Source organism: Balaenoptera physalus (assembly GCF_965194825.1).
Source record: "Balaenoptera physalus genome assembly, chromosome: 9".
Taxonomy (NCBI): domain Eukaryota; kingdom Metazoa; phylum Chordata; class Mammalia; order Artiodactyla; family Balaenopteridae; genus Balaenoptera; species Balaenoptera physalus.
The window spans coordinates 103,438,466-103,450,899 of record NC_138888.1 but is presented as its reverse complement, the minus strand read 5'-3'; positions in this window follow the sequence as shown (position 1 = coordinate 103,450,899).

Sequence of the window (12,434 nt, the reverse complement as noted above, 5' to 3'; positions counted from 1 at the left end):
GTATATTCAATCTCCTGGGATGCACATGATTAGAACCTTCTTGAAGCATAAAATGAATGCTTGAACATGATCATCAACTTTATGTGAAAAAAGGAAACATTTTTTATAAATAAAAAAATGTAAAGTACTATCCCATTAGGAAAAAAAAATGTCTGACTAATAGACCACATACGAAGTACACAGGAAAAAGTTAAAATGTAGAGAACCCTTCTTCATGGACTAAGATACAGAGAAAGGAACAGTAAAACAACTCAGTGTGAAATTCTTAATTTCCTTTAAAGATGAATGAAAATGTACACTAGTAGGTGTTGGTGGATTGTTAAGTATTAATTCAATGATTTATTTTAATCTTAATGAAATATTATTTTAAGCCACTTGGATTGGCAAGGCTTTTTAAAAGTCAGAAAATATTAACATCGGTGAGTAAATATAGCAGTGGGGAATCTCATACACTGCTAGAGGGAGACTAAATTGATACAACTACTTTGGACAATTTTATGTTATTCTGTAAAGCTCAAAATGAACATACTCAAGATATAACACTAGTAGGTATACATTCAAACAATACGATGGTACAAGTGTACCAAAAGTCCTTTAAAAGATATATATTCACAGGTTTTGAAAATAAAAGTTGTTTGTAATGAACCCCAAGATTAAAAAAAGAGATAATTAAGCAATCTACAAATAGTAGAATGAAAAAACACTTAATGTCAATATTCATACAAGGGGATTTTATACCATAGTGAATATGAACTATGGCTTTATGCCTTACTATGGATGAAGTTCAAAGTGAAAAATCCAATGTACACCATTTACACAGAGCTCAAAAATAGAAAAGAACCTAGTTTTAAAGTGTTTATTTATATACACTTTTATGTCCTAATACTCTATTTAAAATTAAGGAAAGGGTAAACACAAAATACAGAATAATATTTACACTTGTTGGAGGAGGGAAAGGATGATATTGGAGAAGGGTCTACAGGTGTTGTGAACACTCTGTATCTGAAGCTGGATGTTAAGTACAAAGAAGTTCACTTTATATTTTTACCACAAAACATGTTATGCATTTGAATTTGTTCAATACTTCACAATAAGAACAGATTTTTTAAGAGGAACATATTATTTTTTTTTTTAATTTATTGGAGTATAATTGCTTTACAATGTTATGTTAGTTTGTTTTTTTAAAAGTACAGGCATTGAGGAAGCCCAGCTCAATATCTTTCAGTATTTGTATGTTTTGAGGAATGAAAGGTGTGGTTGGACCAGGCTGAGTTAGCAGTCAGCCGCTCTGGTGACTGAAGTTCCTCATCCTAATGGCTCATCCCAATGGTCCAAGGAGTTTTAGGAAGTGCAGATTGCAGGCTCCACTCCAGCCTGCTACATCCTGCACTTCAGAGATAGCCCCAGGGCCAGTATTTCTCAGAAGCTCCCCAAATGATGCATGTCAGCAGTCAGATCTGTAAATTGCTTATTTTTACTACCAAGGTACTGCTTTTACATCTTTAAATTTTACTTGTGTGAATCTGAAATGTGTATAACAGCGTGTTAAATACTACAAAGGAGAGTAGGATGAATTTAGAGTAACACCTTTGTTTGGAAACAAAGGACCCAAAGACAAGTATGAATGTATTCAGGAGTGTTAATGAGTGAGAATAAGATTATTCTTTTTTTTAAGTTTAAACTGTATTATTAACATTTGCCACAGCAATTTCTATTTTTTTTTTTGAGGCCAAGTTGGTATATAACACTACATTAGTTTCAGGTGTACAACATAATAACCACAATAAGTCTAGCTGCTGTCTGTCACCAAACAACTGACCCCCTTCACCCATTTTGCCCACTCTCCAAGCCCCTTAACCTCTGATAACCAATTTGTTCTCTGTATCTAGGAGTTTTGTTTTGTTTTGTTTTGTTTATTGACTTGTTTGGCTTTTTAAATTCCACCTTTAAATGAAATCACATGATATTTATCTTTCTCTGACTTATTTCACTTAGCATTATACCCTCAAGTTCCATCTATATTGTCCCAAATGGCAATATTTCTTTCTTTTTTATGACTGAGTAGTATTCCATTGTGATATACATATATATATATATATATATATGTCACATCTTCTTTACCTATTCATCAATCAGCGGGTACTTAGGTTGTTTCCATATCTTGGCTATTGTAAATAATGCTGCAATGAACATAGCTGTGCATATATCTTTTCAAGTTAGTATTTTTATTTTCTTTGGAAAAATACCAAGTGGAATTGCTGGATAATATGGTATGTTCTCTTTCAAATTTTTAAGGAATCTCCATACTGTTTTCCATAGTTGATGCAGGAATTTACATTCCCACCAACAGTATATGAGGGTTTCCTATTCTCCACACCCTTGCCAACACTTGTTATTTCTTGTCTTTTGATAATAACCATTCTAACAAGTGTGAGGTGATATTTCATTGTGATTTTGATGTGTTTTTCCCTGATTAGTGATGTTGGACATCTTTTCATGTGCCTGTCGGCCATCTGTATGTCTTCTTTAAAAATGTCTGTTTCAAACTTCTGCCCATTTTTTAGTAAGTTTTTTTTTTTTGCTATTGATTTATTTGTATCTTTACATAATTTGGATATCATCCCCTTATCAGATATATAATTCACAAATATTTTCCCCCATTAAGCAGGATGGCTTTTCATTTGTTGGTGGTTTGGTTTGCTATGCAGAAGCTTTTTATTTTTATGTAGTCCAACTGGTTTATTTTTGCTTTAGTTGTGTTTGCTTTGGGGGTCAGATCCAAAAGTTCCACATCAACACCAATGTCAAGGAACTTACTGCCTATTTTTCTTCTAAAAGTTTTATGGTTTCAGGTCTTACATCCAAGTCTTTAATTCATTTTGAGTTAATTTATGCATATGGTGTAAGATAGGTATCCAGTTTCATTCTTTTGCACATGACTATACAGTTTTTCCAATACCATTTATTAAAATATCTATTATCTATCCTTTCCCCATTGTATACTCTTGGTTCTTTGTCATAAATTAATTGACCATATATGTGTGGGTTTATTTCTGGGCTCTCTATTCTGTTTTGTTGATCTATGTGTCTGTTTGTATGCCAGTATCATACTGTTTTGACTACCGTAGTTTTGTAGTATAGTTTGAAATCAGGGAGCATGTTTCCTCCAGCTTTGTACTTCTTTCTCAAAATTGCTTTGGCTATTCAGGGTCTTTTGTGGTTCCATACAAATTTTACAATTATTTGTCCTAGTTCTGTGAAATATGCCATTGATATTTTGGTATGGATTGCATGAAATCTGTAGATTTCTTTGGCTAGTATGAACATTTTAACAATATTAATTGAAATCTATGAATACAGACTACCCTTTCATATATCTGTGTCTTATTCAATTTCCTTTACCAGTGTTTTATAGATTTCAGTATACAGGTCTTCTACCTCCTTGGTTAAAATTATTTCTAGATATTTTATTCTTTTTGATGAAATTGTAAATGAGATTTTTTTCTTAATTTCTCTTTTGATATTTCATTATTAGTATATAGAAAATAAACAGATTTCTGTATGTTTATTTTGTATCCTGCAACTTCACTAAATTCATTTATTAGTTTTAACAGTTTTTTGGTGACATCTTTAAGGTTTTCTACATATTGTATGATGTTATCTACAAATAGTGACAGTTTTCTTTTTTCCTTTCCAATTTGGATGGCCTTTCTTTCTTTCTTCCTTCTTTCTTTCCTTCCTTCCCTCCTTCCTTCCTTCTTTACTTTCTTTCTTTCTCCCTTCCTTCCTCCCTCCCTTCCTTCTTCCTTCCTTCCTTCCTTCCTTTCTTTCTTTCTTTCTTTCTTTCTTTCTTTCTTTCTTTCTTTCTTCCTTCCTTTCTTTCTTTCTTTCTTGTCTAATTTTTGTGGTTAGGATTTCCAATACTATGTTGATTAAAATTGGTGACAGTGGACAGTCTTTTTTTTTTTTTTCCCCTGATATTAGAGGAAAAACTATCAGCTTTTCATTGTTAAATATGATGTTAGCTGTAGCTTTGTCATATATGACTTTTATTACGTTGAGGTATGTTCCTTCTATGCTCACTTTGTTGAGAGTTTTTATCATAAAGGAGATGATCATATGATTTTAATCTTTCATTTTGTTAATGTGGTGTATTGCATTAATTGATTTATTGATGTTGAACCATCCTTGTATCCCTAGGTTATATATCTCACTTGATCATGGTATTTTATCCTTTTAGTATATTGTTGGATTCAATCTGCTAATATTTTGTTGAGGATTTCTGCATCTATTTTCATCAGGTATATTGACCTGTAATTTCCTTTTTTGTGGTGTTCTTGTCTGGTTTTGATAACAGGTTAATGCTGGCCTTATAAAATGAATTTGGAAGTGTTCCCTCCTCTTCAATTTTTTGGTAGAGTTTGAGAAATATAGCTATTAAACCTTCTTTGAATATTAGTAAACTTCACCAGGGAAGCCATCTGTTCCTGGACTTTCATTTGTTGGGAAGTTTTTGGTTCAATACCCTTACCAGTAATTGGTCTATTTAGACTTTCTACTCTATCATGATTCAGTCTTGGAAGATCATATGTCTCTAGGAATTTATCCCTTTCTTTTAAGTTGTCCTATTTGTTGGTGTATGATTGTTCATAGTAGTCTCTTATGATCCTTTGTTTTTCTGTCATGTTAGATGTAATTTTTTTTTCTTTCAATTTTGATTTTATTTGAGCCCTTTCTTTTTTCCTTGGTGAGTCTCACTAAAGGTTTCCCAATTTTTGTTGTCTTTCCAATGAACCAATTCTTAGACTCACTGATCTTTTCTATTGTTTTTTTTCAGTCCCTATCTCATTTATTTCTATTTTGATCTTTATTATTTCCTTCCTTCTACTAACTTTGGGTTTTGTTTTTTTGTTTGTTTGTTTTTTTCTAGTTCCTTTAGGTGTAATGTTAGATTGCTTATTTGAGATTTTTCTTATTTCTTGAGGTAGGGCTGTATTACTATAAACTTTCCCCTTAGAACTGCTTTTACTACATCCCATAGATTTTGGAATGTTTTGTTTCTATTTTCAATTGTCTCAAGGTGTTTTACAACAGCAGGAATGTTCTCTTTCTCTTCTTGATGGATGGTGGGCACCAGACTGCTGGAAAAGCTTCATCTCACACTCTCTTGAGGACTCATTGTGTGAGGACAGAGCACCCCAGGTCTTTTACAGCAATGATCACCTGGCTATGGCTAAACCCTGGGGGTCGTGATGGGAATCAGCTTCTTCTCCTTAGTTTCTCCATTGCATCTTTACCATCCCTAAGATCAAGCCCTGGATGATGGGAGTGTTGGTATCCTGGGTTTGCACTTCAGGATACCACTTTGCACAAATATCTGTAAATGACGCCAAACTCATAAGACAAAAGCAACTAAGAATACATTTGTTTACAGATAGGATAGGGACATAATCTGTCATAATATTCTTGTCCAGCTGTATCCATAAACCCAGATTCACCAGTTTTCCATCTGCTATAACTTTTCCAGAATCATTGTCAAGAAGAGTGGGGATATATTCTCCAGGAAATGCACTGGTTGTGTAACTGATCAGTAGGCAAGTCTTACCTGCAGCTCCAGCCTCCGACCTCCACACACTTCACGGCCTCCCTCGGGGTTGTGGTGGCTGCTGGAGTGCTTGGATGCTGAGGTGAGAAGCGGCAGGCCCTGATGCCGGGACCACTGTCCATGCTGCTTCCCTCTCCAGCTGACATCAGAAAGCCTAAGCTCAGCAGCCACCACCAATCAAATATGGGTAGAATTGTTCTTTAACTGTGAAGAGATAGGTTGCTTATTCAACTAAATAATAAGACTAGCTGTGATCATGGGAGTCACTTAACCTCCCTGAACCTATCTTTCTTCTTATTTAAATGCAGGTATTTTGCTCTATCATTTTTATATTTGAAGATAAAAGCCATATGGTTAAGCAACAGAAGTAAATATAAAGTTCATAGGTTATTGTTCATTTAAATTCCTTATCTTTGTGGAATTTATGGATCTAATTATGACTTTCTAATCTACACTTTCAGAATATTTAGTCTTATTTTTGAAACAAGGTTGTCTAGGAACAGTGTCTTTTTATTTTCTTTAAAAATGGCAAATCTTTACTAGGTTATATATTATTCTGAATAACCACAGTAGACTAAAACACATCATTTCACAATTCACCCAAACACCATATCCTTTGTACTGAGGATTGCTGGAGTGGCTTTTCCAAAAGTTTTAGGATTTTCCAGTCATTTCCATGACAGTATATTCAGTGAAGAAAAACCACAGCCCAAAAATCAAATACAATCAGCCATTAATTTTTGTGAATCAAGTTTTATTGGAACTTACCCATGCCCATTCATTTGGGTAATGCCTATGGTTGCCCTACAGTGGCAGAGTTGATTAGTTAAGATGGAATCTATCTGACATGCCAAGACTAAAATATATGTGGCCTTCTACAGAAAAGTTTTGCTAATCCTGGAATTATCACTGTTCTCATAAACTGATCTGTCAAAAGGTAGTCAGGATTCTCAATCAAATTCTATTACAATTAATAGTGCATTAAACTAAATAAAAACCAGGTACTTAAGAAAAACAGTCTGGGGCTTCCCTGGTGGCGCAGTGGTTGAGAATCTGCCTGTTAATGCAGGGGACTCGGGTTCGAGCCCTGGTCTGGGAAGATCCCACATGCCGCGGAGCAACTAGGCCCGTGAGACACAACTACTGAGCCTGCGCGTCTGGAGCCTGTGCTCCGCAATAAGAGAGGCGGCGATAGTGAGAGGCCCATGCACTGCAATGAAGGGTGGCCCCCACTTGCCGCAACTAGAGGAAGCCCTCACACAGAAACGAAGACCCAACACAGCCAAAAAAAAAATTAAAAATAAATAAATAAATAAATAATAATTAAAGAAAAAAATGTACGCACATCTGTATGATCGACATTTAAAAAAAAAAAAGGAGTCTGCCAAATGCAGTATTTATGATACAATGTGTGAATACTCATCATCATGTGATCTTCATGGAGCCTACTTAAAAAAGTAAATGTAATTTTATATGTTGAAATACCTAAATGATTAAAAAACGTAATTATCTTTGCTTATTCTTAAATGTTTTAGATTTTTTAATTAGGATCTTGATTAAAGGATGTTGATTGATAATTTCAATGACAGAGAAAATAAGTTGAAAATTTTTAATTATTTGAAAAGTTAAGTGGTTTTTATTGGTAGTAGAGACATAAAAAGATCAAAATACTTTCTCCTTTAAAATAGTATTTAAATTTTTGAACATTTTATTAAATTTAACATGTATATAGAAAAGTGCATGAATCAATAAGGTGAATGGATTTTTACAAACTGAACACACCAATGTAACTAACATCCAGATTAAAAACAAGTTTTTTTTGTTTCCCAGTGTATATAAAGTTATGTTTACTTTATACTATACTGTATTAAGTGTGCAATAACATTGTGTCTAAAAAAATCCAATGTACATACCTTAACAAATCCTTTATTGCTAAGAAATCCTAACTGTCATCTGAGCATTCAACAAGTTGTAATAATTTTGCTGGTGGAGAGTCTTGCCTCCATGCTGAGGTCTGCTGATTGATTAAGGTGGTGGTTGCTTCAAGTTGTGGTGGCTGTAGCAATTTCTTAAAATAAGACAACAAAGAAGTTGCCCGCATCAATTGACTCTTCACTTGAACACTTAGAGGCCATTGCAGAGTTATTAATTGGCCTGATTTCAATATTACTGTGTCTCAGGGAATAGGAAGGCCTGAGATAGGGAGAGAGATGGGGAACCACCAGTTGGTGGAGCAGTCAGAACACACAACATTTATCAATTTAAGTTCACCATTTTATATACGTGTGATTCGTGGCATTCCCAAACAATTACAATAGTCACATCAAGATCACTGAATCACAGATCACCATAACAAATATAATAATAATGAAAAGTTTGTAATATTATGAGAATCACCAAAAGGTGACAGGGAGACAAGAAGTGAGCAAATGCTTTTGGATAAATGACCCTGATAGATTTGTTCAATGCAGAACTGCCATAAATCTTTAATTTTTAAAAAACACAATTCTGCAAAGAGTGACAAGGCACAAATTGCAAGATTTCACATTTATGTGAATGTTCACCCTAACCATCAGTCTAACATATAATCAATGTTTCCATCATGCATATGCAGTGATCTTTATTTTTCCACATAGGACAGAAATAAAAACTAAATTCACTTGCCTTTAAATATATTACAAAATTTTTACTTTTACTTTTAAAAGTCAATTTCTACCTTTTTAACTACCCCTGTTTTATGGCTGAATCAAGTGATAAGGTTGCAATCGCATACATTCTGAAAACTTTACACTGACATATTTATAAGCACTCAATAATCCTCTCATTCAGTAGATCCAGCAATAATTTTGTAAAAATTATTAGTTAAAAGTAGAGACTCAACCAAGAACACTTACATAATTATCCCTAACTAAGTCAACCCTATGTTATTGGTTGGATTAGTTTGACACCATTAAAAAAGTGAATAAATAAACAAACAAACAAACTCCCAGTGAGTGGTAAGTAGAATAATCTCTTGGCTAGGTTTATGTTGGTAAAGAAAAATAAAAATAAGAAAAATGTATCCAAATAATTCAGCAAAATAAAATAAAATAAAGAATCCAGTTAGGTCTGAATAGTTATGCAAATATTTCCTAGAAATTCTAAGGAATACCTGGTTTAATGTAAAGGTATTTCAATACCTGCTTACATCTTGCTGTACTTTGAACTTGACCTTGCACATAACCTCAGACATCACACCAGAGCCAAGACTCCCCTATGGACAAGATACTACACTGCATACTGAGGTTCAGACATACTACAGGCAGTGGCAGAGTAATCCTGTCTTTGTCTTAAAGAAAACACTAAATGAATTTCTGATAATCCTAAAGTAACATGTTCCAGAGATTCTCATTCAGAGAAACAAGTCCACTGGTGTTGGGAAAGGTATTATGAATTCCAGGACACAACTTATACAATTATAGGTGAAGAACAATTATTTATACAATAGGGAAACTTCAAAAAGATTGCCTTGCGTGATTCAAATATAATACATAGACTACTGAGACTCAAATGGGAAGGTTTTTTATTTTATTTATTTAATTATTTTATTTTATTTTATTTTTTAATTGAAGTATTGTTGATTTACAATGTTGTATTTGTTTCAGGTATACAGCAAAATGATTCAGTTTCATATATATTATTCCATTATAGGTTATTACAAGATATTGAATATAGTTCCCTATGCTGTACAGTAGGTCCTTACTGTTTATTTTATACATAGTAGTGTGTATAGGTTAATCCCATACTCCTAATTTATCCCCTTCCCACCTTTCCTTTTTGGTAAACATAAGTTTATTTTCTATGTCTGTAACTCTATTTCTGTTTTGTAAATAAATTCATTTGTACCATTTTTTTAAGATTTCATGTTTATGTGATATCATATGATATTTTCTTTCTCCATCTGAATTACTTCACTTAGTATGATAATCTCTAGGACCATCCACATTGATGCAAATGGCATTATTTCATTCTTTTTTATGGGTGAGTAATATTCCATTGAGGTGTATGTATCTTTTCAAATAAATGTTTTTGTCTTTTCCAGATATATACCCAGGAGTGGGATTGTTGGATCATATGGTTATTCTATGTTTAGCTTTTTCTAGGAACCTCCTAGTGTTCTCCATCATGGCTGTACCAATTTATATTCCCACCAACACTGTAGGAGGGTTGCCTTTTCTCCACATCTTCTCCAGCATTTATTATTTATAGACTTTTTGATGATGGCCATTCTGACTGGTTGAGGTGATACCTCATTGTAGTTTTGATTTTCATTTCTCTAATAATTAGCAATGCGGAGCATCTTTTTATGTGTCTGTTGGCCATCTGTATGTCCTATTTGGAGAAATGTCTATTTAAGTCCTCTGCCCATTTTTTTGATTTGGTTGTTTGTTTTTTTTGATATTGAGCTGTATGTGCTGTTTGTATATTTTGGAGATTAATCTCTTATTGCTCACATTGTTTGCAAGTATTTTCTCCCATTCTGTAGGTTGTCTTTTCATTTTGTTTATGGTTCTTTGCTGTGCAAAAGCTCTTAAGTTTAATTAGGTTGCACCAAATGGGAAGTTTTTTAAGAGTACTATTTCAGCATTTCTGAAATGACTGTAGGGAAGTAAACTAGATCTTTATAGTTACTAAAAGAAAGTTTACGTTTTTAAATGTTGCAGAATATTGACCTCCCCCTTGCCAGCTAATTTCTAGATAATTTGTAAACATATCAAAGCAATCAATCAATAGCATTCCAACTAGTCACAGATTAGACATTTGAAAAATCAATATCCTCTGTTATGGTTTTTCAGTGACCATAATTAAATTGCTAATTATGTACAAGAGGATGACAAGGGATTAGAAAAAACAAGAAATAAATATGACAATAGATTTATGAAATATATAATGTAAAGAATATTTAAACTCAAACATGTAAACAGTAATCTTTTCATTTTTTGAAATTTTGAGTCATATTGATTCCCTAAAATCAGGGAAATCACAACAATTGTGTTAAGTGAGATGGAGGAATAAACCCTTCTGGAGGCAACAATTCCCAATACCAGTTGAGTTTTTGTCTTGAGCTGAAGTCATCTTTCTACCTGCCATTCTCTTCAGAGTTCCATGAATTTCTCCTCATAGCAAGACCTGAAAGGGTCACTTTAAACAAGAAATAAAGTCAGACCCAGGATGAATTTTCAAACTGTATAAAAGCCTGGTGTTTTTCCTGATGAAGATATTTTGAAACAATCAAAATCTTATTTAAGTATTTTTGAAGTTAAATATTAATTTCCATGGGTTTACTCAGCTATGGTAATTGAAAATATCAAAGTTTTTTAAATTAAGAAGTTCATGACCAAGAAAACTATATCCAGAATTTGTTTAAACAAGATAAGACTTGAGATAACTAATAGATCTTGCAATCATTTTTATGAACTCAACTTGCAAAAATTGAACTAAAGAAGCACAAAGTTAAAGAAACTGGAGAGGGGAGAAGACAAGGGTATTGCTTTATAAGAACTAAGGAGAAAACAAAGAAGCTGGCTGTTCACTACGCATTCAGATTCTCAAAGGATATTGCTGTCATCTGAGACAAAAGAGATAATTCACACCACACATACTTTTAGAGAACTTTCAGAAAAATTCTGCATTGGAGTTACTATCTGGGTCGCAGAAACAGGAAATAAATTGAAAGTTCAGAATATAAAGCTGAATGGCATAAAGAAGTTATCACAAATACATGCTGAAAGCAATGATGTCTCAACCTAGAAGCTTTATTAAGAAAAAAATAACTACAGAAAATGTCTCCAGATAACTCTTTCTCTGTTTGTTAGTTTGGATCTCTGTGGTGTTACCCTGCCTGGAACTCTGTGTGTGTGTGTGTGTGTGTGCACACGCATGTGTGTGTGCACATGCTTGCACACGTGTACCTGGGCACAGTGCTAACTTATTACATTCATATGCTAATGCAATTTCATATTATAGAAAATAATGTCTGTCTAATCAAGATCTTTCATGCATTTCACTTTATATTTATTATTCTGGGTTTTTTTCTTAAATATCTCAGGCCACCCCTTCCCACCCTCTGTGCAGTGAGTTCTTTACATTTTTCAGTGTAACTGCTCTTCTGGTGTTGACACTTACTATAGTACCTTAAAGAGACTAGTGAAAGAGACTAAAGTGACCCATAAAATGGGAATCTTTGATAGACTGAGCTCAAATCAACTTTGGCCTTTGAAATGTACCTTAGGACATGTCTGCTTATATGAATTTCATCTACAGCCAGCAGCTGAATGTCACCTCACCTGATCACACCTGACCAGAATAATCAGAGAGGGTGGCATGGTTGCCATGTAAGGGTTCCTGACTTATCAAAATTTCTCTAGGCAGAAGTTTTCTCTTTTACCCCTCGATTTGTTGCAGGTAATATATAACAATATACCAAGCTCTCAAACAGCACTTACAAACATCTGAAGTTGTATCAAGCCCTGAGTATACTAACACAATTTAAGTCAAGAAATTGTTTTGTTTTGGGAAAGAAAAAGTTTAATCTAATAATATATGAATCTCACTGGCTAGATGCAAATAAAAATCTCAACGTGTTTTTAGGCACTGCTGCCTACATATAACCAAAGCTAACATAAAAAAATGTTCTAAGATGAAAGTGCTTGGAAATATGTAAAACAATTAATTAATTGACAAGTAAAAACTATTTTTGAAGATAAAAAAGGCAACATAAACATCAGGTTAATTTGTTTAATTTTTCTATTTTAGGCATAATTCATTGTAATAGGGTATCTGGTGTGTG